Source organism: Schistocerca piceifrons, chromosome X (assembly GCF_021461385.2).
Source record: "Schistocerca piceifrons isolate TAMUIC-IGC-003096 chromosome X, iqSchPice1.1, whole genome shotgun sequence".
Lineage (NCBI taxonomy): Eukaryota > Metazoa > Arthropoda > Insecta > Orthoptera > Acrididae > Schistocerca > Schistocerca piceifrons.
Window position 1 is genome coordinate 430,289,829 of NC_060149.1, and position 22,320 is coordinate 430,312,148.

The 22,320-nt window shown below is 42.1% G+C and overlaps 1 protein-coding gene across 4 annotated transcripts in view; it reads right to left on the reverse strand.

Moving 5' to 3' along the window:
• Nucleotides 1–22,320, reverse strand: part of LOC124723044 (galactosylgalactosylxylosylprotein 3-beta-glucuronosyltransferase S) — a 197,026-nt gene that overhangs the window by 55,417 nt on the left and 119,289 nt on the right. The window lies entirely within an intron of this gene.

Genomic DNA, 22,320 nt, shown 5'->3' on the forward strand with positions numbered 1-22,320 from the left:
CAAAAAATCACTGTCTAGTGCTGTCAGATCTTGAAAGCGTTGATAAAATTCTTCCTTAAGGGCAACTAAACTATGTGAATAACGTTCACAGTCTTTGTGAACATCTTGCATGGATGATAATTTAGGAAAATGAGCTAGATTTCCTGTTTCCAGCTGACTCACCCAAAGTGTCAATTTCATTTTAAAAGCTCGTATTCGATCTATGAAATGAGTAATTAGCAGATCTTTACCTTGTAGGGTACACACATGTTATTTATTTCCATGAACATATTTATCTCATCTAATAGGCAAAAAAATCGATTCAATAATTCGCCACGACTAAGCCAGCGGACCTTGCTGTAATAAGGCAGGCTTTCTACATCCTCAAGAAAGCTTTTAGATTGCCTGTGTTGTAGCCCATGCTTCCTTATATAATTGGTTGTACGAACAACAACACTCATCACATTTTTTAGAGTGATATACTCTTTGCACATAAGTTTTCCTGGTGGATCACACAGTGAACACCCCTTATTTCATTTGGCACGGTCAGTATTTGCATTTTCTCCTTCAACACGCAACAAAACCTGATTTTTTCCCTGTCATCGCTGGTGCACCGTCTGTAGACACTGAAACTAAAGAATTCCATGACAATCCTATATTTTCAACACTTTCTTCAACACTACTTAAAATATCACCTCAGGTTGTAGTGTTCTTCATGGCAACTACATCGAGGAGCTCCTCCCTCACCTGAAGATCTCTATTAACACCTCTAATAAATACGCCAAGCTGCGCTGTTCCAGTGATATCAACACTTTTGTCCAGAGCTAGAGAATACGCCATAAAATCTTTACAGATATTTGCAAACTGGCTCTGGACGTCGTCTGCCATGTCCTGTATGTGACGCATAATGGTCATGTTAGATAATGGCACAATCCGAAACTGTTCAACTTGAGATGGACACAAATGTTCCGCTTTAACTACCGTTCATTCTTTTATTAAATCGCTATCAGTGAAGGGGCCCAGGGATTTTGCTAAAAGCAAAGCAATTTTGTAACTCACTCTGAGAGATGCCTCAGTTGATTTTTCTTCGTCGTCCAGATCTTCTTCAGATAGCTTCCTTTTAAGTTTAATAACTTCCTGTGCACGATCTGGTCCATCACATTATCCTCTTCCGTAGTCTTTTGCGTGGTATGACATATAATGTCGCTGCAATTTAAATTTCCTGAAAGAATTCAGCATTTTGTGACATACTAAACATTTTGCAACACCCTCTTTTTCTGTAAACAGATACAATTCCTCCCAATGGGGGTTGAACTTCGAAAGCATGGTTGGGGTTACACAACGGCGACTTGACACGATTCTTAACCAGCGAAGCGAGTGTTAGAGCTGATCGTAGTACTTTAAACGTAACACAGTCAGCGCGAATTCAATAGGCACGCTGCGGCCCTATTCAAACGTGCGCGCGCATTTCCCCTCCCTCCCTACTCCTCCCCCTTGCACCTGCTCGCGAGCACGTGCCTGAGCAGACGTGAGTACTCGCGCTCAAAACCGGACAGTTGTTAAGCCCTGATGTAGATATTGATTTTGCCGCAACCATTGTTAAGGCATGTCGTATTATATACAACTACGTACGAAACAGAAATGGTATACAATTTATAAATACAGCATATGGATTTCTACCAATTCAAAAGGGTATTCCACAACAAATATGCAGTCATAGATCCAATTATACTACAGAAACATATTTACTGATACTTTGTGGGTGAAGTCATTCTACCATAGCAGTTGAATTACTAAATGATAAAGTCAAAGCAGCTTAAGATATTGGCATTAATTATTTACATGCCAAAAAAATGCACAGAAAAAAGATAGAAAGCAAAGAAGGAAACTAATGCCAGATTTATTGAAAACCTCACAATCCTTTTAGGGCAGTGTGGAATCTGGTTAATAAACACAGGTAAAAGTCCACATCTTGCTCTAATTCTCGCAGTCCAGATGAATTTAGGAATATTTTATAAACGTATACAAAAGCACAGTAGGGGAAATTCCTGACATTGGAACAGAACCTGTAGTTGCTGCAAAATGTGGAAATAAATGTGGGTTGGTAATGTGGAATACAGTGCATGCAAAACACATAACAAAAATAGTAAAAAAACTACAAATACTCAGGGAATCCTGATATTTAGGGGATGCCCTGTACTATATTAGAAACTGTAATCTGTGACACTGCTCAACCACTGAGAGTAATAATAAATAAATGCCTCCATGGTGGGGAATTTCCACACTTCCATTTTTTTCCAGATTAGGAGTTCTGGTTTTTTTCAACCAACATATTTTCAACTGTCTCGTTCGCACAGAGACAAACCACAAGACCTACAGAAAGAGAAATGGAGTTAATCAACACAACACTGGCAATGAAGGCAGTATAGACAGATCAAGATGTGGATTCACATAGACACAGAACAGCTTCTCAATTATAGCCCTAAAATTATCTAATGCTGCCTAAGAATATTCAGCCCCCTCACAGTCAGCGTCCATCAAGGTTCTGCATTATCTCCACTTCTGTTCATTCTTATAATGGACACCGTGACAGCTGACCTGGACTGGCCATTACCATGGACCCTACTTTATGCTGATGACGTGAAGCTAGCAGCAGAAAACAAGCTTGATCTGCAGAGCCTAAATCAAGAATGGAGTGACTGGTTGGCGCAATACAGTTTGTGCCTTAATTTGAAGAAAACTGAGTAAATGACATCAGACAGACATGAAATGGGAACTATCATGATTAGTGGTGAAGATCTGACTCATGTGAGTAAGTTTAAGTACCTTGGTTCCACAATCACCGTTGACGGCCAACTCACCGAAGAAGTCAACACCAGAACTCAGGCAGCCTGGATGAAGTGGCGAACAACAACCTGAGTCACTAGTGACCACAGGACAAAAGATAATTTAAAATAAAAAATCTATCGCACTGTCATCCGACCAGTCACCTTGCATGGTTGTGAGTGCTGGTAGACTCAGTTGAGACAGAACACCGCCTAAATGTAATGGAAACGAAGGAGCTAAGGTGGACAGTGGCCCTCACTAAGTTGGGTCACGTTTCTAATGACAGCATTAGGAAACAGTTTGGTGTTGCACCAATCCAAGACAAGATGCGTGAGAGTCGTCTTCGATGGTTTGGGCATGTTTTACAGGCTGGTGATGACTCTATTGCCAAGGTGGGTTACACTCTTGAAATCGTCGGCAGTAGACCCAAAGGACGACCTAAGCAACGTTGGGCTGATACATTTCATAAAGACCTTAAGTGCGTGAACATCCACCCAGATGCAGCCCATGATAGAGCAAAATGGAGACAATGGACCCATGTAGTGGACCCCCCAGGGACGCGGGACAAACATTGAAGGAAAAGAAGAAGAAGAAGAAGAAGAAGTATATAATTGGAGCAATTTTGAACTAAAATTTTGTGAATATTAAAAGAACAACCTTTGTATAATGTTGAAGAATACTTCTCTGGTAATAGAAGAGTGTCTCCCTAAATTGCAAAACTTAAATAATAGCAGCAAATCTGCTATTTAACTACAGTACGTTCTAATGTTGATTGTGATATTACTGAACAGTATACTGAAATCCTGTTCTTAACTTTAAAATATTTTATAGTATTCATTTTAGTATCACAGCTTAAACTGCAATATTTTATTCATTTTTTTGTGGTAATATTATTGTACACCCGATGCCGTCTGCCCAACCGTCGCTGGTGAACGACATAGAACTGGTAATAATAAATTGGTAACATTCTCTGTATTATAAGTACATGTTTTGTTAATAAAATATAAATAAAGGTAAAAGAACTTACACATTTTTTCCTCTGGTGTGTACATTTGCTGCCACTGAAAAATCATAGTGATTTCCTTCCACACTTTCTTTGATTTGCATGTTCTTCAGATCACAAGTACTCCAAAAGAGGTCTCTTCCTAAATTTTATAATGATTTTTTTCAATTTCGAAGGCCATGATGGCAGAAATATCCTTTTGCAGAAATGCAACAGCGAACAAATAATAAAAAACATGAAGTATCCACACAGCTTGAACCACGATGAGGGGTGGCCACACACTCCCAGAACACCAAACTATAAGTAGTGCAAGGTCCATGTTATTATACACAAACAGGGAACAGCAGCAACACTCCAAGTGGCCTGGCAGTGAACTTCGAATATGGGAAAATATGATGTGAAAAACTGTATTCTTTCTTTGCAAAATACAGGGTGTACATATAAAGTCCGGGAACACTTTTAATTATTTATTGCACAAGAAACAAACATTGAACAGATATCATACATATGTCATTTTGAAGAGAAACCCCGAAAAAAATTTTTTCATGTATACTGCCACAGCGTAGTTTGGTAATTTGCCGATAGTCAGCATTAGTGTCAAACATGGTGAGTTCAGGTGCACAGCGAGCTTTCTGTGTGTTGGAGTTCAACAAAAACAAGTGGGCTACAGCTGTTCAACGGATGTTTAGAACCAAGTACGGTAAGAAGCCACCAATAAGGAAGGTCATTTACCACTGGCACAAGTTCATTACAATGGGTTGATTGTGCCCGGCAAAGAGAAGCAGACGTTCCAGTGTGAGTGAAGTGAATGTGGAGCGCATACGAGACACATTCATAAGGAGTCCAAAGAAATCAGTGTGTCGTGCATCCCGTGAACTCTAAATGGCTCCAATGACAGTGTGGAAAGTCCTGCGACAGAAGTTGTCTATGAAACCATTCAAATTGGAGTTAGTACATAAGCTTAATGACAATGACACAGACAAGCATTTTGAGTTTTGTTCACAGTTGCTACAATTGAATGAGGATGGGGATGGCATTGTTGATCTCTTAATTTTTAGTGACAAAGCCACTTTTCAAACTAATGGGAAAATGAACAGACATAATTGTTGAATCTGGAGTACAAAGCATCCACACAAAGGCATTGAATTTGAGCATGATTCCCCAAAGGTAAATGTTTTTTGTGCCTTGTCATGTCGAAAACTTTACAGGCCATTCTTCTTCACCGAAAGCACTGTCACTGGATAAACCTACTTGGACATGTTGCAGCAGTGGCTCATGCCTCAAATGCAATTGGACTCTCCGGTCATCTTTCAGCAGGATGGGGCTCCACCCCATTTACATTGTGAAGTTTGTGGGTACCTGAACACGGAGCTGCCGCATTGATGGATCGGCTGTGCTACAGAAGGGGACAGCTGTTTCATGAAATGGCCTCCCCAACTCCCAGATGTCACTCCATGTGACTTTTTCCTGTGGGGACACATTAAAGATGTGGCATATGTACCACCTCAACCATATGATGTAGCAGAGCTCTGGGAGAGAATACAGGAAGTGACGGCCACAGTTGACGATGCCATGCTGGGACGGGTATGGCAAGAAATCGATTACATTATTGACATCTGCCAGGTCACTAATGGTTCGCATATAGAATGTTTGTAAAAAGAAACCACTTTCAGAGTTTCTCTTCAAAATGCAATAAATAATTGAAAGTGTTCCTGGACTTCATGTACACCCTGTACTAGTCGATGATAACATTTTTCATTTATACTTATGGGTGGTCCTCATAGTCTAGTAGTAATGTGTGTGCCTGGAAACATTTTTGTGACCTTGTGAAGTAAGATATTCGACAAATCTCCAAAAACTAAGATTAACTTTTCATAGCTGGGGTTCAGTCACGAAAAATTTTGTAAACGACATTGTGATTGTCTTTTGACTGCAAAATTATTTATTTGTAAAATATCATGGTTGTCTTTTGATTGTAAAATGATTTATTTGTAAAACTCAATATTGCAGTTATGACCATGTGGTCATTATCATGTGGAAATAATTGCACTTTATCACATGTCTAAACTTAAAAATCATCTGACATGACATGTGACAGAAGCTTGTTTCATCAAACTGTGTTCCTGATCATGACCTTGTGTTGAATTGCACTGCAAATATGTTGCTTGTGTACTGCTTACTTTTGTCAAACATCTGCAGTATTGCGTGGGATAAATGATTCCATTGTGATTTTTTTTTTTTTTTTGCATAAAACAGAAGCTGGTTTTGCTGCGTGATATTCTGTGGACTTGTGTCTATTTGTTACTTCTCATGAATTTGTGTGTGAACTGCTTGATTTAAATGCATGGTAAGTATACTGCTCATATTCTGCATCAGTGGTATCAACCTGGTCCCTACCATTCATTGGTGGGCTTTCCGGCTTTCATGGAGGGTGGCTGGTGATACAGATTTCAAAAACATTTTCAGTAGGTATTCATAAAATTTTGACAAAGTATTTGGTATGTAATTATTATTATCTACTTTTACTTGCTGTAACTCCGCTTCATATGTGTTATAAAGTGTAATTACTTCCCTACTTTATAAATCACCATTACTTTGGAACCATTGGGAAATTACAAAATTTTACAAAACAGGGATAAAAATGTGGGCAGTAGGTAAAAAACGTTGACTACATCTCTTCTACATCCCTTTTGCTTGCTTCCATTTTTTTGTACTTTCTTGCATGTAGTGAAGGCCTCCAAAATTTTAAATGGAGAGGGTGATTCTAGTAAACTTATTTCTGTTAAAGTGTATTATGTGTTGCTGTTGTGTTGAGCTGGGTGATGGCAGCTTGTAGATACAGGTCAGTGTGTGTAGATTTATGGAACATGCTGTGACCCAACGGACCAAGACATCCAGAAATGAGTGGTCTCCTTTTTCCTCCACTTTCATGGTGAAACAGATGCTCGAATGGAGGGAGTTAAGATTTTCCAAAAATGAAGAAAGTGTTGCTCTTCCATGTAGCCATTCCACACAGGCATGGTTTACATATCTCCAAAATCATTCAAGTTTTAAAACTGCTGTCTGAAATGCTTTATCCTTGAAGTTTTCCATAAAAGCATTAGTTACAATGTGAGACAGGGCTACCCATAGCAACATCATCTGTCTGATCACATCCAGCCAGTTTCCTGATCATCTGGAACAGAGATGAAGTGTAAAAGTGCCACTTCCACTATGACTTTATGACCTGTCAAAGCTACATAAAGTAGAAGTTCTGTTTTGCCCCATTGTGAGCAATATATGAGCCCAAAAACACCACCAAGCAAAACACCTGGCTTCTCTTTTGAGTCCTTTGCTGCGACAATGTGGACACCATACTGAAAATTCAGATGATTTTATGCAGTGACTGATAAATCTGTGCCTTGAACTAACCAAAATATTTGAGAGTTTCGATGTGGTCTCTTTATTCACAAGTGCCTCTGGTGACTTCGCTACAACTCCAAGGAGGTAAGCTGGAAGAGAAAATCTTACATCTTTTCAAAAATGTGCTTTTATGAAAGTCTTACACAGCACCTAGCCTTCTTATGAAATACTTCAAGGACAAAGCACTTCAGATGGCAGTTTTGAAACATAAATGTTTTTGGAGTCATTTAGATGGTATCTTTGTGGTATGGACACATGGAAGAGCAATGCTTCCCTCACATTTGGAACATCTTAACTTCCACCACCTGAGCATGTGTTTCACCATGGAAGTGGAGAAAAATGGAGACTACCCATTTCTGGAGGCCATGGTTCATAGAAACGATGGATCTATATCTATAAGCTATGAGCTGTCATCATCCAGGTGAATGTAACTATATATTACGGACTCTCATTTATACAGCTAGATCTATCTCACATCGTGAGAACTTATCAGCAAAGCTTAACCTTCTCCACTCTGTATTCCAATAAGCAGGTTTGCAGTGAGTTTCGACCAGCATGCAATATACCTCATGAGCAGCCAGAAGAAACAGAGAACTCCTTGAGGATGGCTTTTCTACCTCATGCTGTTGGTGTGTCCTTTATGATTGGCAGGCTTTTCAAGAAACATTGAATAAAGTGTGTCTCCTGCCCTTTGGCAGAAATGCAAACGATAGTTGATTCCATTAAAGATGACCTTGATGTAAGCGACTAGGAATATACGAAATCCCGTACCAGTGTGGAAACTCTTACACTGCCCAGATGTATTGCATTGTTAGGGAGAGATGTGATGAACAGAGACACCACATTGGATCAGCCAGAAAAATTTGTTGTTGCTGACCACTGCCTTTGTATTAACAACCACAAATGAGAAATCCAGTAAAAATACCCTCACTTTAATGCAGATTAAGTCACTTTAATGCAGAAATCACAAGCACATTCAATACATCGGAATGTCGACATGCATTAGACAAAAGTGATTCACAAATGGTGTGAAGTTACCTATCACACGGAACATTACAGAATGAGAATGAGACCACTCTGTTCTGAGGTTAAATAGAAAAATGTTAGACATCTACATGTGATGGTACTGGATGGAGGCCGTACATGCTGCTCTGCATGCAACACCTGTGAGAGCTGTCTGAAGGTGCCACCTCCTGGCAGATGAATTTAGCAACTGTATCCCACCGCAGGATGATTAAACAACATGTGACGGACCAGTGCCTCGTGTCTTGCTGGGCTTTGACGAATGGCAAGGTGCTGGTATGACTGAAGTGGCAACCATAGGTCATCACAGTCCTGGACACTTGTGGCAGGGATGCCAGGCACGTTGACACTGGTACTGGACCCCTGGTGGCGTCCTAGGGCCTGAGGGGGAGGAGAAGACTGTTCCTGTGGAAGCAGCACCAGCTGACCCAGCAGCTGTGGTGTGTATCCATCTGTGCCCTGGTACTGCTGAAATGGCGAAGGGCTGGAAACAAGAATGGAGGAGGGTGATCAAGACATAGTAGCAGACGGAGGCAAAATCAGTGGAAGGGCCACAGTAGGTGGAGGCAAGGAAGCATGCCCAGGAGCAGAAAGAGTGGATCAACTTGGAGGTGTGTGAGGAAGCTGCCCCCCCACTGGGAGATGGAGTTGATCACAGTGTTGTCCATATGCAGCGTGAAGACACGTTGGCTGTGCATGACTGCTGGAATCCAACGCTCATGACATCCATACACGTGGGCCCAGACCAGAGTCCCAAGCGCATAATATGTCATCTCGGAGTGACCCTGGGAGGCCTCGGTGTGGTGAACAGTAGGTTAAGCACCATGCATAGCTGGTGGCCGTGCAGTAGCTCCACCAGGCTCTTGCTGCCGAAGGCTGTGGGCCTGTAGGAACTTCAAAACCATTTGAGTGCCTCATCTGCAGGGGTACTGCCAGTATACTTCTTCATTTGTGTCTTAAAAGTGTAGATGAAGTCTTCCACCTCCCTCTTTGACTGATGGTGTATCGGGCATACATGAACATTGTTCATACCATGGATAGCACAAAAATCATGAGAAGTCTGAGAGATGAATTGAGGACCACTATCAGTTGCCAGGGTGTGTGGCAGACCTTTGACGGTAAAGATTTGAGTGATAGCCTGCACCGTTGCCTCTGCCGTGGTGGTGTGGCAGTTGCTGACATACGAAAACTGGAAGTAGGCACTGATGAGCACCAACCAATTAGAATCCAAGAACGGACTGGAAAGGCTGTGACAGACCAGGCCACAGGGAATAACAATGCTGATGCCCTGCCCATTTAAAGCAAAAAACGATTAAATGTTCTCTCACTATCAGTTATGGGCCGGTAGATGTGATGGTGAGCCAGCATTTTCATGCGTGAGGGTCTCATCAGCATACATGAAAGAGCACCTACATTTGAATGCTAAGCCATAGGTCAGAAATGAATCTCATAATTATATCTACTAAGGAACAGGGCCCACCACTGACATCTGTGGGCAATCTTGTCTGGCAAGGCACAACAGGACTAAAAAGAGACACCAATGGTTTGTGATCCATCATCAAATGAGATTTTTTATAGGAAGACATGAAACTTCATGACTATGTAAATAATAGCAAGAGCTGCCTTCTCTATTTGAGAGTAATTCTTATACAAATCATTAAGCATCTTTGGTGGAAAAATGATGGGCTGTTCTGAACCATTAGCATGACCCTGAGATAACATGGTCCCCATGCCACATTGTGATCACAAGCTGAAGCCCCAGCTAATAGGTGACCAAGCACAGGGAGGAATGCAAACTGTCTCTGAGTGTCTTGAATGGGTGGTTGCAGGCAGGGGTCCGCTCAAACCCTGCATCCTTTTTAAGCAGTTGATTTATGGGATAGGAAATTGAAGCCAGCTGCGGGAGGAACTTCATTCATCGAACCACAATCATACTATCTCTCTACCATTCCACTCCCAAACAGCGCGCGGGAAAAATGAACACGTAAACCTTTCTGTTATAGCTCTGATTTCTCTTATTTTATTTTGATCATCATTCCTACCTATGTAGGTTGGGCTCAACAAAATATTTTCGCATTCGGAAGAGAAAGTTGGTGATTGAAATTTCGTAAACAGATCTCGCTGTGATGAAAAACGCCTTTGCTTTAATTACTTCCATCCCAACTCGTGTATCATATCTGCCACACTCTCTCCCCTATTATTTGATAATACAAAACGAGCTGACCTTTTTTGCACCCTTTCAATGTCCTCCATCAATCCCACCTAGTAAGGATCCCACACTGCGCAGCAAAATTCTAACAGAGGACGAACGAGTGTAGTGTAAGCTGTCTCTTTAGTGGACTTGTTGCATCTTCTAAGTGTCCTGCCAATGAAACGCAACCTTTGGGTTGCCTTCCCCACAATATTACCTATGTGGTATTTCCAACTGGAGTTGTTCGTAATTTTAACACCCAGGTACTTAGTTGAATTGACAGCCTTTAGAATTGTACTATTTATCGAGTAATCGAATTCCAAAAGATTTCTTTTGGAACTCATGTGGATCACCTCACACTTTCCGTTATTTAGCGTCAACTGCCACCTGCCACACCATAAAGCAATCTTTTCTAAATCACTTTGCAACTGATACTGGTCTTCGGATGACCTTACTAGACGGTAAATTACAGCATCATCTGCGAACAACCTAAAAGAACTGCTCAGATTGTCACCCAGGTCATTTATATAGATCAGGAACAGCAGAGGTCCCAGGACGCTTCCCTGGGGAACACCTGATATCACTTCAGTTTTACTCGATGATTTGCCGTCTATTACTATGAACTGCGACCTTCCTGACAGGAAATCACGAATCCAGTAGCACAACTGAGACGATACCCCATAGACCCGCAGCTTGATTAGAAGTCGCTTGTGAGGAATGGTGTCAAAAGCTTTCCGGAAATCTAGAAATACGGAATCAACTTGAGATCCCCTGTCGATAGGGGCCATTACTTCGTGCGAATAAAGAGCTAGCTGCGTTGCACAAGAACGATGTTTTCTGAAACCATGCTGATTATGTATCAATAGATCATTCCCTTCAAGGTGATTCATAATGTTTGAATACAGTATATGCTACAAAACCCTACTGCAAACTGACGTCAATGATATAGGTCTGTAGTTCGATGGATTACTCCTACTACCCTTCTTAAATACTGGTGTGACCTGTGCAATTTTCCAATCTGCAGGTACAGATCTATCAGTGAGCGAGCGGTTGTATATGATTGCTAAGTAGGGAGCTATTGTATCAGCATAATCTGAAAGGAACCTAATCGGCATACAATCTGGACCTGAAGACTTGCCCATATCAAGCGATTTGAGTTGCTTCGCAAACCCTACGGTATCTACTTCTAAGAAACTCATGCTAGCAGCTGTTCATGTTTCAAATTCTGGAATATTCCATTCGTCTTCCCTGGTGAAGGAATTTCGGAAAACTGCGTTCAATAACTCCGCTTTAGCGGCACAGTCGTCGGTAACAGTACCATCGGCACTGCGCAGCGAAGGTATTGACTGCGTCTTGCCGCTTGTGTACTTTACATATACGACCAGAATTTCTTCGGATTTTCTAGCAAATTTCGAGACAATGTTTCGTTGTGGAACCTATTAAAGGCATCTCGCATTGAAGTCCGTGCCAATATGGCGACTTTGCCTAAGAATGCTTGGAGCTCCTCCACATTCGAAGGGCATGGGAGGGCTGCAATAGCTTTTATATGGCTGTCAGTCAGCTGCATACCCCTATGAGAGATAACGTGTCCCAAGTATTCTATAGAGGGTTGGAAGAAATGAGACATTTCTGAATTGCAATTAAGATGCACGTCAGAAACTGTCTGAAACAAAAGATGAAGGCCGCAAAGATGGTCTTCGATGGTGGGACCAGTAATGACTATGTATTCGAGGTAATGGACACAATAAGGAATGCACTGAGTAAGCTGTTCTAGGTAATGTTGAAAAATCACAGGCACTGCAGTGCCAGAAACCAATTGGTTGCACTTGTAGAGGCCATACAGCATATTCACAATAAGAAACTGATGCGACTGTATATCAAGTGGCAGCTGTAAATATGTTTCCAACAAATCAAATTTTGAAAAATATTGTCTGCCTGCTACCTTTGTCATAAGTTTGTCCATGCAAGGTATGGGATATGTATTGACCATCGACTGTGAATTAACTTTCACCTTAAAGTCACCAGAAAGACTGAGTTTGCCAGACAGCTTCTTGACAGTGACCAATGGTGTAGCCCACTGACTGGACAAAATGGGTTCCATGATGCCTAAAGCTGTCAATCTGTCTAATTATTCCTTCACTTGAGCACAGAGTACAAGTGTTACAGGTCTGGCATAGAAAAAATGGGGTCACGCCACAGATTTGAGAGGAATGTGTGCTAAGTAGTCAGTACCCTTGCAGAGCCGGACAAAAAAGGGGCAGAACATTCTTCGCACAAATCATCCAACTCCTGAGAGGGTACACAATCCAGCACTAAATGAACACAATCTGAAGCAGTAAATTCGAAAGCCCAGAAAGTGCCCAAACTAAACAAATGTTCCTTAAATTCTTTGTCCGCTACTAGAAATGTTACTGACTGCACCACTGTTTTGTATGTTGTCTCCACAGTAAAATAGCCAAGAAGAGGAACCAGCTGTTTACTGTGACTGACAAGAAGGCATGATGTAGATGACAGTGGAGGGGAACCAAGGCACAGATAAGTGTTAGAGTTCAGTAGTGAGGCCAATGCGTTTGTATCCACATGAAGGCATAAGGGAGCCCCATCAATATGCCCATCCACGAAAAGTTTTTTAGAAACAGTTGCAATATCTTCACACACATGACTAACAACATTTATGTCCACAGACTGAGATGTGAGTGGTACAGCAGAAGTAGACCAAGTGTTGCATACACAGTAATGTGACCTTTCTTCTGACATACGCAGCAAGATGCCCAATGCTGTGGACAAGCTGGCTGGTCATATTGAAAAAAACCTGCTGGACAAGAGGAAAGAGGTTTGCAGAAAGTTTTCCACTGTGGCCACATCTGTGTGGAATGCAGCAGCCAAGCACACTACACTGCCGCAACCTCTGCTTCCAAGAGCATGCTAGATTATGTGGGCATGTTACTGTCTGAACTGATTGCAGCTATGTCAGCCCAAGACTCTAGTTGGCAGCCAGCACATGAGAAACTTCAAGTGCTTGTATTAGCTTGAGTACTTCTTCTAAAGATGGAAGCTCAAATTGAAAGGCCCTATATCGAACTTTCTTATCATGGGCTGCCCTTATGATAGCTTCTCTAATGATAACATGTAAGGTTCCTTACATTTAGCAGTAACGAAACAACACCTGCAAATTAACCCCTGCAGTTCTGCAGCCTAAGTGTGGGTTACTTTCTGCTCCGCACTTGAAGAAATCACAAGAGTATACTTGCGGCAATAGGAATTCAGTAAATAACACATTTCATCAGACAACAGAAGTGCACGATTTGGAAGGAGAGCTAACTTCCCCAACAAGTGATACACTTGTGGGGAGATCCATAACAGAAAAATGGCTTTAATGAAGTCGGTGTCTGTTACCTTGAAGGCTACAAAGAGTCACCGTAGGCATTTTTCATACAAGCCCCAGTCTTCGGTGATGGTGTTGTAGGTGAGAAAAGGAGGTAGGTAGGCAAGCAAAGTTTGAGACCTCATTAACACCCTGTCCAACATGGTCGTGTGTTCCAGCTGATGCATTTTTAAGTGATGCAGGTTGTCCAACTGCTGCTGTAGTAAACTTTGTAGAATGATCTCCAAAGATGCGCCTGTCAACATTGCCATGCCACACAAAACACATGAAGAACAAACCTTACTTGTCACAACTTTTGTAGTAACACACACAATTGAAAAATACAGCAAAAATACAATCACTTTCATGCAGAAACCACACATCATCCTAGTACATCGCCAGGTTGGTACCGGTTTAACAAACAGTGATCTGCGAGCAGAGTGCAATTAGATATCGCATGCACCATTACAGAATGAAAATGAGATCATTGCATTCTGGAGCTGGATAGGAAAACATTACACCTCTCTGCATGGTTGTGTTAGATGGCAGCTGTGCACCTCACTATGGATGCACGGTTTTCATCACTATCTAAAGGTGTCGCCTTCTGGCAGCTGAGATTAGCTGCTGTACACCAGCAAGGGCTGATTAAACAACATATGACACACACGTGCCTCGCATCCTGCTTATCTCTGATGGATGGCAAGGTAATGGTATGACTGATATAACCACAAGTTACCACAGACCTGACATAACACACGGCATGAACTATGAAGAGTTCAGATTCTCTTGCCCCACCTACATGTACTGCAATTCCTTCATTAAAGAAGCAGTTCAAATATGTATAACTAATGACATAATAGTGACACACGATTTCAACTCATCAAGGCATGTGAACCAGAACTGGCAGCATCAAGGCATCATTGGCCACAGAAAAATGAATGTAACAAGGTAACACAGACATAGCATCAAAACCAGGACAGTTACACCAGGCGACAACAGCTTGCCCGCCTGTATATGCTGGGTCCACGCCATGCATGCAGAGACCACAGCTACTTTTTCTAGCAGTGCTCTCCGCATGTTGACAATGCCATTATTGGCCCACCCCTTGGCACCTACACTTTATCAGCAAGCCAGCCCATAAATTGGCAAACTACAGCAGCAATGCATCAACACCACCTGAAGATGATGAGCAGCTGCCTTGTGAAAACATTGTGAAATTCACACAAAACAATTCAAAGCACCACCTGTGAACCATTCAAGCCATATTTAAATTGCTTAGGCTTTGTTATTAGTTCCCGACCTAACCCCCACTTCACAAACCACTTCGCTGCATACTCCAAAAAAGCTATACACCATACACCAGTTGATGACATCTCCCTCCAAATCAAAGTTAATACATATTTTATTTTATTTATATATATACGGCTCCCTGCCACCGTCGGATAAGCAGCTGCAGCAGCAAGTCGTATACCCCTAGCTTACTTATTTGTTACATAGTTTAATTCTTAATTTCTTTGCGTGTTTTTGGGTACTTGCATTGTTTAATTCATAAATTTCGGGTGTATTATAGTATTTGAGAGTTGTAGCATCGCGCTTTAGTGTTTACTTCGTAGATTCTTACTTAAATTGTGTGCGAGTTTCGCATAGGAGGTGTAATTTCGAGTTTTAGTTACTGTAATCGTAAATTCAGGCAGATTGTAGCGCAGTCGTTAGGCATTTGTACAGTTTAGTTAATACATTCTTTGCGTGTTTCCCTCGCGTTATCTAGGCACGGACTTGTGTTTCAGTAACTGCTGTTCAACATCGATTAGAATGGACAGGGACTGTGATTGCTGTGTTCGGATGAGGGCTGAGTTGGCATCCCTTCGCTCACAGCTGCAAGCGGCGCTGACTTCGGTCGCGCAGCTTGAGGCTGTTGCCAATGGGCACCACTGTGGGGAGCTGGACTTCGGTATCACGGGGATGTCAACCTTGTCTCGTCTGTCCCCAGATCGGTCTGCCGCTGTGGTTGCCCCAGTTGCTGCCCGCAGTGGGGCTGAGCCCTCGTCTGTGGTTGATTGGGAGGTCGTTCCAAGGCGTGGCAGGCAGCGAAAGACATCCTCGGAGGCTGATCAGAAAGCCTCCCCCGGTGCGTCTGACAAACAGGTTTCAGGCACTGTCTCCGGCTGAGCCAGATGCAGTTGCCTGCCCTGTTTCAGAAGATGATTCTCAGCCTTCACGGTCCGGGCAATCACAGAGGGTGGGCTTATTGGTAGTTGGGAGCTCCAATGTTAGGCGCGTAATGCGGCCCCTTAGGGATATGGCGGCTAAGGAGGGGAATAAATCCAGTGTGCACTCCGGGTGGAGTCATTCCTGATGTGGAAAGGGTCCTTCCAGATGCCATGAAGAGCACAGGGTGCAGCCAGCTGCAGGTGGTGGCACATGTTGGCACTAATGACGTGTGTCGCTTTGGATCTGAGGAAATTCTCTCTGGATTCCAGCGGCTATCTGATTTGGTGAAGGCTGCCGGTCTTGCTTACGAGATGAAGGCAGAGCTCACCATCTGCAGCATCATTGACAGAACTGACTGCGGACCTTTGGTGCAGAGCCAGGCGGAGGGTCTGAATCAGAGGCTCAGACGGTTTTGCGACTGTGTTGGCTGCAGATTCTTTGACTTGCGCCATAGGGTGGTGGGGTTTCGGGTTCCGCTGAATAGGTCAGGAGTTCACTACACTCAGCTGGTGGCTACATGGGTAGCGGAGGCTGTGTGGCGTGGACTGGGCAGTTTTTTTAGGTTAGAAGGCCTTGGGAAAGTACGGGGTGGGCTGCAATCTCAAAGGGTGCATGGCAAATACAGGACGTGCTTGGATCAAGGAACAGTTGGAATTGTAGTTGTAAATTGTTGTAGTTGTGCTGAGAAAGTCCCTGAGCTTCAAGCGCTAATAGAAAGCACAGAAGCTGAAATCGTTATAGGTACAGAAAGCTGGCTAAAGCCTGAAATAAGTTCTGCAGAAATTTTTACGAAGTCTCAGACAGTGTTCAGGAAAGATAGATTAGGCAGAATTGGTGGTGGAGTGTTTGTGTCTGTCAGTAGTGGTTTATCTTGTTGTGACGTCGAAGTAGATACTCCGTGCGAATTGGTATGGGTGGAGGTTATACTTAACAGCCGAACTAAGTTAATAGTTGGCTCCTTCTGCCGACCCCCAGACTCCGATGATGTAGTTGCTGAACAGTTCAGAGAAAATTTGAGTCTCGTAACAAATAAATACCCCACTCATACGGTTATAGTTGGTGGGGACTTCAACCTTCCCTCGATATGTTGGTGAAAATACTTGTTCAAAACCGGTGGTAGGCGGAAAACATCTTCCGAGATTGTCCTAAATGCTTTCTCCGAAAATTATTTCGAGCAGATAGTCCATGAACCCATGCGAATTGTAAATGGTTGCGAAAACACACTTGACCTCTTATCCACAAACAATCCAGAGCTGATAGAGAGCATCATGACTGATACAGAGATTAGTGATCACAAGGTGGTCGTAGCTAGGCTCAATACCGTTTCTTCCAAATCCACCAGAAACAAACGCAAAATAATTTTATTTAAAAAAGCGGATAAAGTGTCACTAGAAGCCTTCCTAAGAGACAATCTCCAATCCTTCCGATCTGACTATGCAAATATAGACGAGATGTGGCTCAAATTCAAAGATATAGTAGCATCAGCAATTGAGAGATTCATACCTCATAAATTGGTAAGAGATGGAACTGATCCCCCATAGTACACAAAACAGGTCCGAACATTGTTGCAGAGGCAACAGAAAAAGCATGCAAAGTTCAGAACAACGCGAAATCCCGAAGATTGGCTAAAATTTACAGACGCGCGAAATTTGGCACGAACTTCAATGCGAGATGCCTTTAATAGGTTCCACAACGAAACATTGTCTCGAAATTTGGTAGAAAATCCAAAGAAATTCTGGTCGTATGTAAAGTACACAAGCGGCAAGACGCAGTCAATGCCTTCGCTGCGCAGTGCTGATGGTACTGTTACCGACGACTGTGCCGCTAAAGCGGAGTTATTGAATGCAGTTTTCCGAAATTCCTTCATCGGGGAAGACGAATGGAATATTCCAGAATTTGAAACACGAACAGCTGCTAGCATGAGTTTCTTAGAAGTAGATACCTTAGGGTTTGCGAAGCAACTCAAATCGCTTGATATGGGCAAGCCTTCAGGTCCAGATTGTATGCCGATTAGGTTCCTTTCAGATTATGCTGATACAGTAGCTCCCTACTTAGCAATCATATACAACCGCTCGCTCACCGATAGATCTGTACCTGCAGATTGGAAAATTGCACAGGTCACACCAGTGTTTAAGAAGGGTAGTAGGAGTAATCCATCGAACTACAGACCTATATCATTGACGTCGGTTTGCAGTAGGGTTTTGTAGCATATACTGTATTCAAACATTATGAATCACCTCGAAGGGAATGATCTATTGATACGTAATCAGTATGGTTTCAGAAAACATTGTTCTTGTGCAACGCAGCTAGCTCTTTATTCGCACGAAGTAATGGCCGCTATCGACAGTGGATCTCAAGTTGATTCTGTATTTCTAGATTTCCGGAAAGCTTTTGACACCGTTCCTCAAAAGCGACGTCTAATCAAGCTGCGGGCCTATGGGGTATTGTCTCAGTTGTGCGACTGGATTCATAATTTCCTGTCAGGAAGGTCGCAGTTCGTAGTAATAGACGGCAAATCATCGAGTAAAACTGAAGTGATATCAGGTGTTCCCCAGGGAAGCGTCCTGGGACCTCTGCTGTTCCTGATCTATATAAATGACCTGGGTGACAATCTGAGCAGTTCTTTTAGGTTGTTCACAGATGATGCTGCAATTTACCGTCTAGTAAGGTCATCCGAAGACCAGTATCAGTTGCAAAGTGATTTAGAGAAGATTGCTGTATGGTGTGGCAGGTGGCAGTTGATGCTAAATAACGAAAATTTGAGGTGATCCACATGAGTTCCAAAAGAAATCTGTTGGATTTCGATTACTCGATAAATAGTACAATTCTAAAGGCTGTCAATTCAACTAAGTTCCTGGGTGTTAAAATTACGAACAACTTCAGTTGGAAAAACCACATAGATAATATTGTGGGGAAGGCGAGTCAAAGGTTGTGTTTCATTGGCAGGACACTTAGAAGATGCAACAAGTCCACTAAAGAGACAGCTTACACTACACTCGTTCGTCCTCTGTTAGAATATTGCTGCGCGGTGTGGGATCCTTACCAGGTGGGACTGACGGAGGACATCGAAAGGGTGCAAAAAAGGGCAGCTCATTTTGTATTATCACGTAATAGGGGAGAGAGTGTGGCAGATATGATACGCGAGTTGGGATGGAAATCATTAAAGCAAAGATGTTTTTCGTCGCAACGAGATCTGTTTACGAAATTTCAGTTGCCAACTTTCTCTTCTGAATGCGAAAGTATTTTGTTGAGCCCAACCTACATAGGTAGGAATGATCATCAAAATAAAATAAGAGAAATCAGAGCTCCAACAGAAAGGTTTAGGTGTTCATTTTTCCCGCGCACTGTTTGGGAGTGGAATGGTAGAGAGATAGTATGATTGTGGTTCGATGAACCCTCTGCCAAGCACTAAATGTGAATTGCAGAGTAGTCATGTAGAATATGTCAACAATTCCTGTGTAGTACGTACTTTTTCACGAAAGGTGCTACGTCTGCGACAGTTTGAAAGTATTTTATACATTATCTGGAAGAAACGCTACCACAGCTCTTATTTATTGTTGCCAACATTATATTTAAGTTTTAGCCCATCCCGACACTTTGTCTGATAATGCTACTATGAATAATACTGCACACAGTATAGTTATTGTTGGACTGGCAGTGTTACAGGACATAGCACTACTGGCAGAAGTGGTTTCAGTTTTTAACAACGTGTATGATTCGGAACTAGGGAGACCAGAGCTCAAGAAAGATTATTGCATGTTGCTGCTGCGGTATTCAGTCCTGACACTGGTTTGATGCAGCTCTCCATGCTACTCTATCCTGTGCAAGTTGCTTCATCTCCCAGTACGTACTACAGCCTACATCCTTCTGAATCTGCTTAGTGTATTCATCTCTTGGTCTCTCTCTATGATTTTTACCCTCCACGCTGCCCTCCAATACTAAATTGGTGATCCCTTGATGCCTCAGAACATGTCCTACCAACCGATCCCTTCTTCTAGTCAAGTTGTGCCACAAACTCCTCTTCTACCCAATTCTATTCAATATCTCCTCATTAGTTATGTGATCTACCCATATAATCTTCAGCATTATCCTGCAGCGCCATATTTTGAAAGATTCTATTCTCTTCTTGTCCAAACTATTTATCGTCCATGTTTCACTTCCACACATGGCTACACTCCATACAAATACTTTCAGAAACGACTTCCTGACACTTAAATCAATACTCGATGTTAACAAATTTCTCTTCTTCAGAAACGCTTTCCTTGCCATTGCCACTCTACATTTTATATCCTCTCTACTTCGACCATCATCAATTATTTTGCTCCCCAAATAGCAAAACTCCTTTACTACTTTAAGTGTCTCATTTCCTAATCTAATTCCCTCAGCATCACCCGAGTTAACTCGACTACATTCCATTATCGTTGTTTTGCTTTTGTTGATGTTCATCTTATATCCTCCTTTCAAGACACTGACCATTACGTTCAACTGCTCTTCCAAGTCCATTGCTGTCTCTGACAGAATTACAATGTCATCGGCGTACGAATGATTTGAAGTGGAATGATCATATAAAATTAATTGTTGGTAAGGCGGGTACCAGGTTCAGATTCATTGAGAGAGGCCTTAGAAAATGTAGTCCATCAACAAAGGAGGTGGCTTACAAAACACTCGTTCGACCTATACTTGAGTATTGCTCATCAGTGTGGGATCCGTACCAGATCGGGTTGACGGAGGAGATACAGAAGATCCAAAGAAGAGCGGTGCATTTCGTCAAAGGGTTATTTAGCAACCGTGATAGCGTTACGGAAATGTTTCGCAAACTTAAGTGGCAGACTCTGCAAGAGAGGCGCTCTGTATCGCGGTGTAGCTTGCTCGCCAGGTTTCGAGAGGGTGCGTTTCTGGATGAGGTATCGAATATATTGCTTCCCCCTACTTATACCTCCCGAGGAGATCACGAATGTAAAATTAGAGAGGTTCGAGCGCGCACGGAGGCTTTCAGACAGTCGTTCTTCCCATGAACCATATGCGACTGGAACAGAAAAGGGAGGTAATGATAGTGGCACGTAAAGTGCCCTCCGCCACACACCGTTTGGTGGCTTGTGGAGTATAAATGTAGATGTAGATGTAGATATTTTACCCCTGCTGCCTTCAGAGTTTGAAAGAGAGTGTTCCAGTCAACATTGTCAAAAGCTTTCTCTAAGTCTACAAATGCTAGAAATGTAGGTTTGCCTTTTATTAATCTAGCTTCTAAGATAAGTCATAGGGTCAGCATTGCCTCACGTGGTCCAATATTTCTACAGAATCCAAATTGATCTTCCCCGAGGTTGGCCTCTACCAGTTTTTCCATTCATCTGTAAAGAATTCACATTAGTATTTTGCAGCTATGACTTATTAAACTGATAGTTCGGTAATTTTCACATCTGTCAACACCTGCTTTTTTTGGGATTGACCATCAGAAAAACTACGTTTCAGTCTAGCTTTCAATAGTTATCTTTCTTTTAACATTCAGTTAACTTAATGCACAAGCAGTTACCTATAAAACTGTCACTAACAAGAATCTCAACATTATCATTTTAATGTGATTCAAAGCATCAATAAAAGAACTAGCTATGATCAAGCACTATCTTGAATATAAAGGGAAACACATCTACTATCTTTTACACAAAAGGGCTAGCATTCATGGAACATTACTTGACGTGTGCAGTGTTACGTAAAATGAAATGACTGAGACGTAACTTTGAGAACTCTGAACTATAGGAGTTGGGCCAGGGATGGAATAAGGTAACATTTCATTACGAAACCAACACATTCTGAGTGCATCACCAAAGAGTAATCCGTCATGATAATTCACATCTGTTAATTTGTCTTTGAGGGCCCAATATATTGCATATTGCTATCAGAACATAATGATATTCATTGACACTGGGTCCTCAGCTCTGATGAATTGTTTAAGTGATTTAATGCCACCTGCATGTGTCTTCTTTTTTTTAAAAAAAAAAAAATCATTGTACAACTGCACATAATTTCTAACACCAATATCAAGTATCTTTACAGAACATTATCAGTGACACATTATACCATATGTCTCCTGTATCTCTGTATTTAAATATCAGCTGTAGCAACACTAATATCACTAGCACCTGTTACGGGTGCTTGTGATACCAATATTTACGACACCTGCACTCATAAGCGCATTGACAGTGGTCGCTACTGTAATATAACAGAAGCAGAGAATTTTATAGCATATAGTGTCACTGATTTTTGTACAAATACTTGATATTGGTATCAGACAGAAATTGTGAGATTGCACGACAATTAAAGGAA